The 8,567-nt window shown below is 38.5% G+C and overlaps 1 protein-coding gene across 14 annotated transcripts in view; it reads left to right on the plus strand.

Moving 5' to 3' along the window:
• The window catches only part of LOC126997834 (uncharacterized), a 20,832-nt gene extending 18,530 nt beyond the window's left edge, over positions 1–2,302 (plus strand). For all 14 annotated transcript variants that reach the window (XM_050859055.1, XM_050859042.1, XM_050859044.1 and 11 more), the window contains one exon: positions 1–2,302. This exon is cut by the window's left edge. The gene's annotated coding sequence lies outside the window, so the exon portion shown is untranslated.
• Positions 2,303–8,567: the final 6,265 nt, after the last annotated feature.

Consider the following 8,567-nt stretch of genomic DNA (forward strand, 5'->3'; position numbering starts at 1 on the left):
TAAGGAGGTTGCCTGCCTTGCTGGTTCAAAATGTCAGGCGGGGACTTGAGGGGACACGAAACAGTTTAACACGTGTGTACGCGGCCAAGGGGACGCGGAGGCCCTGCCGCGTGCTGAGAATGAGGGCGAGAAGAAGAGGAGATAATAATAATAATAATAAGAAGAAGAAGAAAAAGACCAAGTAGCCACATTGCTGTGTGTCCACGCAGTATTGTCGGACAAGTAGGGTTAGTACAGCCAGTGGGTTTAAATCCGTGACGGATATATCAACTAAAGGAAAATGAGGGTTTGCCCGGCATTATAACAGTCAATAATATAGTTTATAAAATAGCCTGTATTATACATGTATTATATATGAATATTCATTGATGTGAATATACTAATATGATGCCCCATGACAGGAATATGACTAGGTGATACGAATATGTATAAGGTATGATGAATTGATTAAGAATATAATATGAATATGATGTGATTCTTTAGACATGCCATGCCTGTAATTCATGATGTGGAAATGAATACGAATAACAGTATATGATTCAATAAATATAAACATGTAACATGGATATGAATATAGATGTAAAACATATGAATACATGACATGAATATGAATAAGACATGGTGTTATGATATGAGTAAGGAATGAATATGACTAGCCACCATATGACTGGGATGTGACAGGCTGTTATCAATATGAATGTGATGTGATTAAAGTGAGGATATGACATGACATGGAAACGATGAAAAACAAATTATCTGTTGTGATTGTGAATATGTTGTGCTGTGTGAAGATGAATTTGAATATCACGTGATAATACGATATCTATATGTACTAAATGATATGATACCAATAATACAACCGGCTTCAATAAACGGCAAAGGCCTGCTCCAGGATGTCCTGCGTTTCTTCATCTCTCTCTCTCTCTCTCTCTCTCTCTCTCTCTCTCTCTCTCTCTCTCTCTCTCTCTCTCTCTCTCTCTCTCTCTCTCTGTTACATTTTCATTATTACTTTATTTATCATTTTCTTCATTCTTCTATTTCCGTTTCGTTTTCTCTTTGTCACTGTTTATTTTTACTCCCTTGTTTACCTTTCTTTTTCTTTCTCTCTTCTTTTCCTTTCGTCTTTCTGTTCCTCCATAATTCTCTTTTATTTGTTTCTCTCTCCTCTCTTCTTCTTCTTGTCTCCTCTCCTTTATTTTTCTTTCGTCTCCTCTTCATCCTCCTCTTCCTTTCCTTGTCTTTCCTTTCGTCTGTTCTTCTTTTCTCTTTTCCTTTTGTGTTCTCTCCTCCCTTCTCTTTCCTCCTTCGTTATCACTCCTTCCTTCATTCCCTTTCCTTCCTGTCTTTCTCTTTCCCTTCTTTCCTCTCCTCCTCCTCTTCCTCTTTTGTTTTCTTCTTGATGTTTTCTCCATGTTCCCTCCCCTTGTTATGGCTAACAAGGATGAGATAGACTTTCTGATCAAAGAGAGAAACACTGATGTATTATGCGTAAGTGAAACGTGGTTATCACCTGAAACTCCTAACGAATATATTGATATTCCTAACTATAACATTTTTAGGTGTGACAAGGGTAGGGGTGGAGGTGTTTGTATCTATATAAGAGATATTTACAAGGCTACTCCTGTACACTTTGACGCAGTAAGACCACAGGGTGTGGAAGACGTGTGGGTGGCAGTTCAAAGCTGTAAGTTTCCTACAGTCATTATCGGGTGCCTTTACCGACACCCCAAGTCACTTTCTTGTACATATGACTATATATCTGATGTTTTAAAATGTGTCATTTTAAAAGGTAAGGATTTTTATATTTTAGGGGATTTTAATGATGATTTTTTATTAAACAGCAGTAAGCTGAAACAAATTATTGCAAATGCAAAACTAACTCAAGTAATTTCCAAACCCACGAGGATTACTTCCAGCTCTGCCACACTGTTAGACTTAATTGTAACCAACAAACCTCATTCTGTAATAGTTTCTAACACACTTCCATGCCATGTGGCTGACCATGAACTGATCACTGTAACTATTAACTTACGAAAGGCCAAGCGTGCACCTACTGTAAAAACTTTTCGTGAACTAAGAAGATATTCGCCAGAATTTTTGTGTAACTTACTTTATCAGGAGAGTGCTAATTTAAACAAGATGTTTGCCACTGACAATACCGAAACACAGGTTAACATATTCACTGAATGTTTCAACAAATGTCTTAATGTGTGTGCACCTTTAGTGACTAGGGAAGTAAAGAGGCCCCCCGCTCCATGGATCACTCATGACTTACGAGCTAAGATGCTGGAGAGGAACACCACACACACTCCTTAAGAATGACAGATATAACACAGCTCTCCAAGTGAAATATAAGGAACTAAAGAAACAAGTAAAGCAATTGATCAACAAATCCAAGTCGGAATATTACAATAAAAAACTAGAGGATGACAGAGGGAATAGTAGTGCTATATGGAACACGTTGAAACAACTCGTACCAAGTAACAAAAATACAACCTGTCCACTACTCTTAGAAGACGAAAAAACAATCAGTGATGAAATTAATAGATTTAATAGATATTTTGCAAATGTTGGGAAAGAAACTTTTGATAAATCACGTCAAAACTTATTAAATCATGACAATGAATCACAACTCAATGCATGTGACACCATAAACCCAACATGTGATATGTTCAGACCTCAACCAACTGATTCCCAGACTATTATACAAGTACTGAAACAACTGAAAAACTCTTCCGCACATGGCTCAGATGGCATTCAAACGCGCTTCTTAAAAGAATCTTTGCCAGTTATAATAACGTACTTAACATGCATTATAAATACCTCAATAACAACTGGAACATTCCCGTCACCATGGAAACACTCAGTAGTCGTCCCTATTTTTAAAGGCGGAGATACAAGCGACCCAAAAGACTATAGACCAATATCACTTCTGCCCATTGTCTCTAAAATCCTGGAGAAAGTTGTAACAGCTCAGCTAGTCCAACATCTTGAAGGAAACCATCTCCTTAATAACACACAACACGGCTTTAGAGCTGCACTGTCTACTGAAAGCGCTCTACTGACACTATCAAATAAACTTTATAAGAACATTGATAATGGTAACTTATCCTTAGTTACTTTGTGCGATTTGTCAAAAGCATTTGACAGTGTCAATCATCAAATATTACTGAACAAGCTAAAGGAACTGAGAATAGATACATTTTGGTTTAGTGATTACCTTCGTGATAGAACTCAGTCTGTCCGTATCGACAAACATATTTCAGATAAATTAGACGTCTCCTACGGAGTTCCTCAGGGATCAGTGCTCGGGCCTATCTTATTTTTAATGTACGTAAATGACCTCTCACAATACGTCTCGGATTGCCTCGTCATCCAGTATGCGGATGACACACAGTTCATACACACGGGAAACATAGACAGAATTCAAGACCTAATTAGCAGAGGAGAGGAAACTTTATTAAAATCGAAAAGATATTTCCAATTAAATGGCTTAATGTTAAACACAAAGAAAACCCAGTGCATGTTTATTGGAAGTCGGGGAATGACATCCCAGATCCCACAAAACATCCACCTACAGGTTGATGATAGTAACATCATCCCCAGCACCTCCCTGAAGAACTTGGGTGTATATTTTGACGCTCACTTGACTTTTGATACGCACATAAACAAAATAAGTAGTAAGATTTTTAGTACCATTATGTATATAAATCATATAAAAGAGAACTTTAGCAAAAAGGCAAGAATTACAGCTGTACAATCGCTTGTATTAAGCATAATTAAGTATGGAATAAAAATATGGGGCACCGCTAATAAAACACACATGCAACAAATTCAAAAATTGCAAAACTATGCTGCAAAAGTTGCACTGGGTGGCGGCGCCAAACGTGACCATGTGACGCCATTCTTAAAGGAACTCGGTTGGCTGAAGGTAAACAAAAAATACGAGTACGAACTAGGCGTAATGACCTATAACATCTTAAAGGGAAACGTACCGAGCTATTTGTTTTATTTGCCATATGTGAGTGACATGAGCACTGTTCCTACCAGACAGCAGCATCAGCTGCACGTCCCCAAAGCACGCACCAATACAGGGGCAAGATCCATGCTTGTGGCTGCACCAACACTCTGGAACAGCCTCCCTCTCTCGATAAGGAATGCACAATCTTTACCATCTTTTAAGAAGCAATTGCACCAATATCTTTTTAGTGACCAGTTCAATATGTAGTCTTTTTTAGTCTTTTATTAATGTATTTTAATATATTTTATTTCTCTTTTAATTTTAATATTTTTATTGCACATCTATTTTAAAATTAGACTCCTTGCCGTAGATAAAGGCAGGACAGGATGTAGCTACTATGTACTTATATACTCATGTGCTTTATTGTATAAATGTGAAGAATAACCATTGTAAAATGGAATAAACTTCTGAACTTCTGAATCCTCCTCCTCCTCCTCCTCTTTCTCCTCCTCCTCTTTCTTCTCCTCTTTCTCCCCCTTCTCTTCTTTTATCTCTTCCTCTCCTCCTCTCTTCATATCTGCCTCGCATCCGCTTCTGAACTCTCTCTCTCTCTCTCTCTCTCTCTCTCTCTCTCTCTCTCTCTCTCTCTCTCTCTCTCTCTCTCTCTCTCTCTCTCTCTCTCTCTCTCTCTCTCTCTCTCTCTCTCTCGTTCTTTTTCATCTTCTTCTTCTTCCTTTCTGATTCTAACTCCTAATCGACTTCTATTTACTACTACTACTACTACTACTACTACTAATAATAATAATAATAATAATAATAATAATAATAATAAATAGTAATAATAATAAATACAATAATAAGGAGAAAAGGACACGGAAAAGGGGAATGAATAAAATTATGAATAAAGCAATAATGAAAATATAACAAAGAGAGAGAGAGAGAGAGAGAAAATGAATATTAATCCTTCGTCTCTCTCTCTCTCTCTCTCTCTCTCTCTCTCTCTCTCTCTCTCTCTCTCTCTCTCTCTCTCGCTGCCTCCACCTCCTCTTTCTCCTTCTACCCCTTTTGTGTGACCTCATCCTCTCTCTCTCTCTCTCTCTCTCTCTCTCTCTCTCTCTCTCTCTCTCTCTCTCTCTCTCTCTCTCTCTCTCTCTCGTACCTAAACACGAAGGGGTAGATGAAATTTGTATCCAAGTTCAATGCAGAAAACTACCCTCCATCCTTATAAACAGTATCTACCGACATCCTAAGGCCTGTTCTACTTCATTTGATCACATAGAAGACACATTAAGGGCATTAATTATGCGTAAAAAGACATTTTTCTTATTAGGTGACCTCAACGACAACCTCCTCCTACCCAACAGTAAACTATCACGTATAATACCCAACAATAAGCTCATACAAATTATAAACACACCCACACGAGTGACACCCACTTCTGCAACCCTCCTAGATGTGATCATCACTAATAAGCCAGATCTTGTCACTCAATCCTACGTAATCGCTTGCACGGTCGCAGACCATGAGCTTATAGGCGCCTCTGTCAACATCCTTAAACTCAAGCGCCAACCCGTCACCATAACTAAACGTGACCTAAGAAAATATAACAGCGACCTTCTATGCTCCCATATCCTAGAGGATACCTCCACACTAAATGAAATATTACGCACAGACGATGTCGATAAACAGGTGTCAATACGAACATCTGTCATTACTACCAGTCTGGACAGAAGTGCTCCGATATCTAATATCGTTCTTTACCGACCCCCCGCACCTTGGATCAATGATGAAATTAAAAGATGCATTAGCAGAACGCAAGAAAGCTCAAAGGATATTAAAAAATCAGATATAAAATGATTATACAGCAAAAATATAAAGAAATAAAGAAAAACGTCAAACGTCTAATAACCACATCAAAGAAAAATTACTACCACCAAGAACTACATACCTGCAAAAATACCACAGCTGCAACTTGGGACACATTAAAAACTATTATTCCTAGTAAAACACAGAGCACGACCCACCCGCCCCTTGAGAACATAAGTGAAAAAGCTGAAGATTTTAATAACTTCTTTGCGAACGTCGGCCTAACCACATACGAATCAACTCAAAAATCATTAAAAGTCGAAAACCGTAATCACCTTAACGAAGCCCCTAACATCCCAATCGTGCCCTCCACCCCCACCAGTCTCGCGCTTTTCAGACCTCAGCCAGTAAACCAGAACACAATCATCTTAACTGTAAAACAGCTTCAAAATACTAAATCGTTTGGTTGTGATAACATTTCCCTAAGGTTTATCAAAGACTCATTTATCGCTATCATCTTCTACCTCACAACCATCATAAATACCTCAATCGTCACAGGCATTTTTCCTGCCTCCTGGAAAAACGCTGTTGTCACCCCACTATATAAAAACGGAAACCCAGACGAAATAGGAAATTATCGTCCCATCTCTCTAATTCCAATTTTTTCAAAAATATTAGAAATTAATGTCATTCCTGGAACGTAACAAACTTCTCTCTCCGACCCAACACGGCTTTAGACCTAAACTCTCTACAGAGACAGCGCTGCAAGTCATTACCAATAAAATTTATGATAACGTAGATAACAAACAAATATCACTTTTAACACTCTGCCACCTTTCTAAAGCCTTCGACAGTGTCAGCCACACCATCTTACTCCGAAAACTTCAACAGATTAATGTTGACACCTACTGGTTTCACAATTACCTCGATGACAGGTCACAGTCAGTCCGCATTAAAGACATAGTCTCATCCAAGAAATCAGTAGCCTTTGGAGTCCCCCAAGGTTCAATACTAAGCCCAACATTATTCAATATCCATGTAAATGACATATCTACCTATATCAATAACTGCCTTCTAGTACAATACGCCGACGACACACAGTTCCTTCACAGAGGTAATATCAACGAAATAAATACTTTAATTAATAAAACTGAGATCACTTTGAAACAAATAAGAACCTATTTTCTACAGAACGGCCTTCAGCTAAACATCAATAAGACACAATGTATCTTCCTAGGCACACGCCAACTCCTGGCACACATACCTGATAACACCACCATCAGATGTGCCGATGGCGTTATACAACACCTCTTCCATGTTAAAAACCTTGGCTTACATCTGGATTCACACATGATCTTCGACAGACACATAAATTAAATGACTAGGAAAACAATGGGAACCTTAATTTTCATTAACAGACACAAAAATCTTTTCAACAAAGAAACACGCATAATGGTTATACAGACTTTGGTATTAAGCATCATAAAATACGGCATCACAATATGGGGGACAACAAACTCAACTTTAATAAACAAAGTGCAAAAACTACAAAACTTCGCGATAAAAGTGGCAGATGGGAAAGCCAGGAAATACGATCATGTCACTCCATTATTTAAAGACTGACAATGGCTTAAAATCAAAGACCTAGTCACCTTTAACCTCATAACAAAAGTGTTTAAGCAGAAAATAAAAGATTACCCAGACCACATACTCTCTCTCCCAACTGTTAACTATATGACAGACTCAACAACAAGACAACAAAACAATCTGTACGTCCCGAGAACCAACACCGACACAGGTGCAAGATCCTTTCATGTATTAGGTCCTAAATTATGGAACCAACTACCAAATGAAATAAAAGACTCTCATAAACTGGCCACATTAAAATTAATTCTTAAAAAGAAGCTGTTGACCTCTGTATGAATGTATTGTCTACTCCACTGCCTTATGTATATTCTATCATGTATAATTAGATGTATAATCCACCATGTATATTTATATGTATATTCTACCATGTCTATTTAGATATTTAGAATAACCACTTTTTAGTGGAAATAAAATTATTATTACTCTCTCTCTCTCTCTCTCTCTCTCTCTCTCTCTCTCTCTCTCTCTCTCTCTCTCTCTCTCTCTCACACACACACACACACACACACACACACACACACACAGTTCTTTCCTCTGAACAAAGTGTTATGCCGGACGTGTTACTTGGGTTCCGTGTCGCCGTCAGGAGACTCCGTGGGAGGGAGATATGTAAACACTTTGCACAGCTTCTGTAGTTTAATATTCTTCCTTAGTAGTACACTTCACTCTGACTCTTCGCTTACCACTAGCTTACTATGACTGGGACTGGGCCTCTCTCGCCCTCTTCTCCTATATATATCCAGAACAGTACAGTCTAGAATGTTACAGTATATTTTAGATCATACAAGAACATGTAGCAAAAATATGCGAGTTGGCAACACTTCCCGCCTGGCGTCTGGCCGCGCCCCGCGGGGCGCGGACGGCTCGCCTTGTTCCCCGCCCCCCTGCTCGTTCCTCCCGGAGTCTTCTAGATGCCCATGGACGCCGGGGGAAGATTCCAGCACAACAAAAGTAATATTTCAGCTCTGGGCCAGAAATATGTCAGAGTCCCCTATCGCGACGTGGACTACTTTTAAGGACAGACTCTTAAGAAATGACAATAATGAAAAAGATTCAAGGCAAACCAAAATAAATTGTGCACATATAAATAAACGTAGAGCCAAACGATGATTTTGTTGCATATAAAGATAAAAATAAAATAAAGAAAATGTAG

This window comes from Eriocheir sinensis, chromosome 13 (assembly GCF_024679095.1).
Source record: "Eriocheir sinensis breed Jianghai 21 chromosome 13, ASM2467909v1, whole genome shotgun sequence".
Taxonomy (NCBI): Eukaryota; Metazoa; Arthropoda; class Malacostraca; order Decapoda; family Varunidae; genus Eriocheir; species Eriocheir sinensis.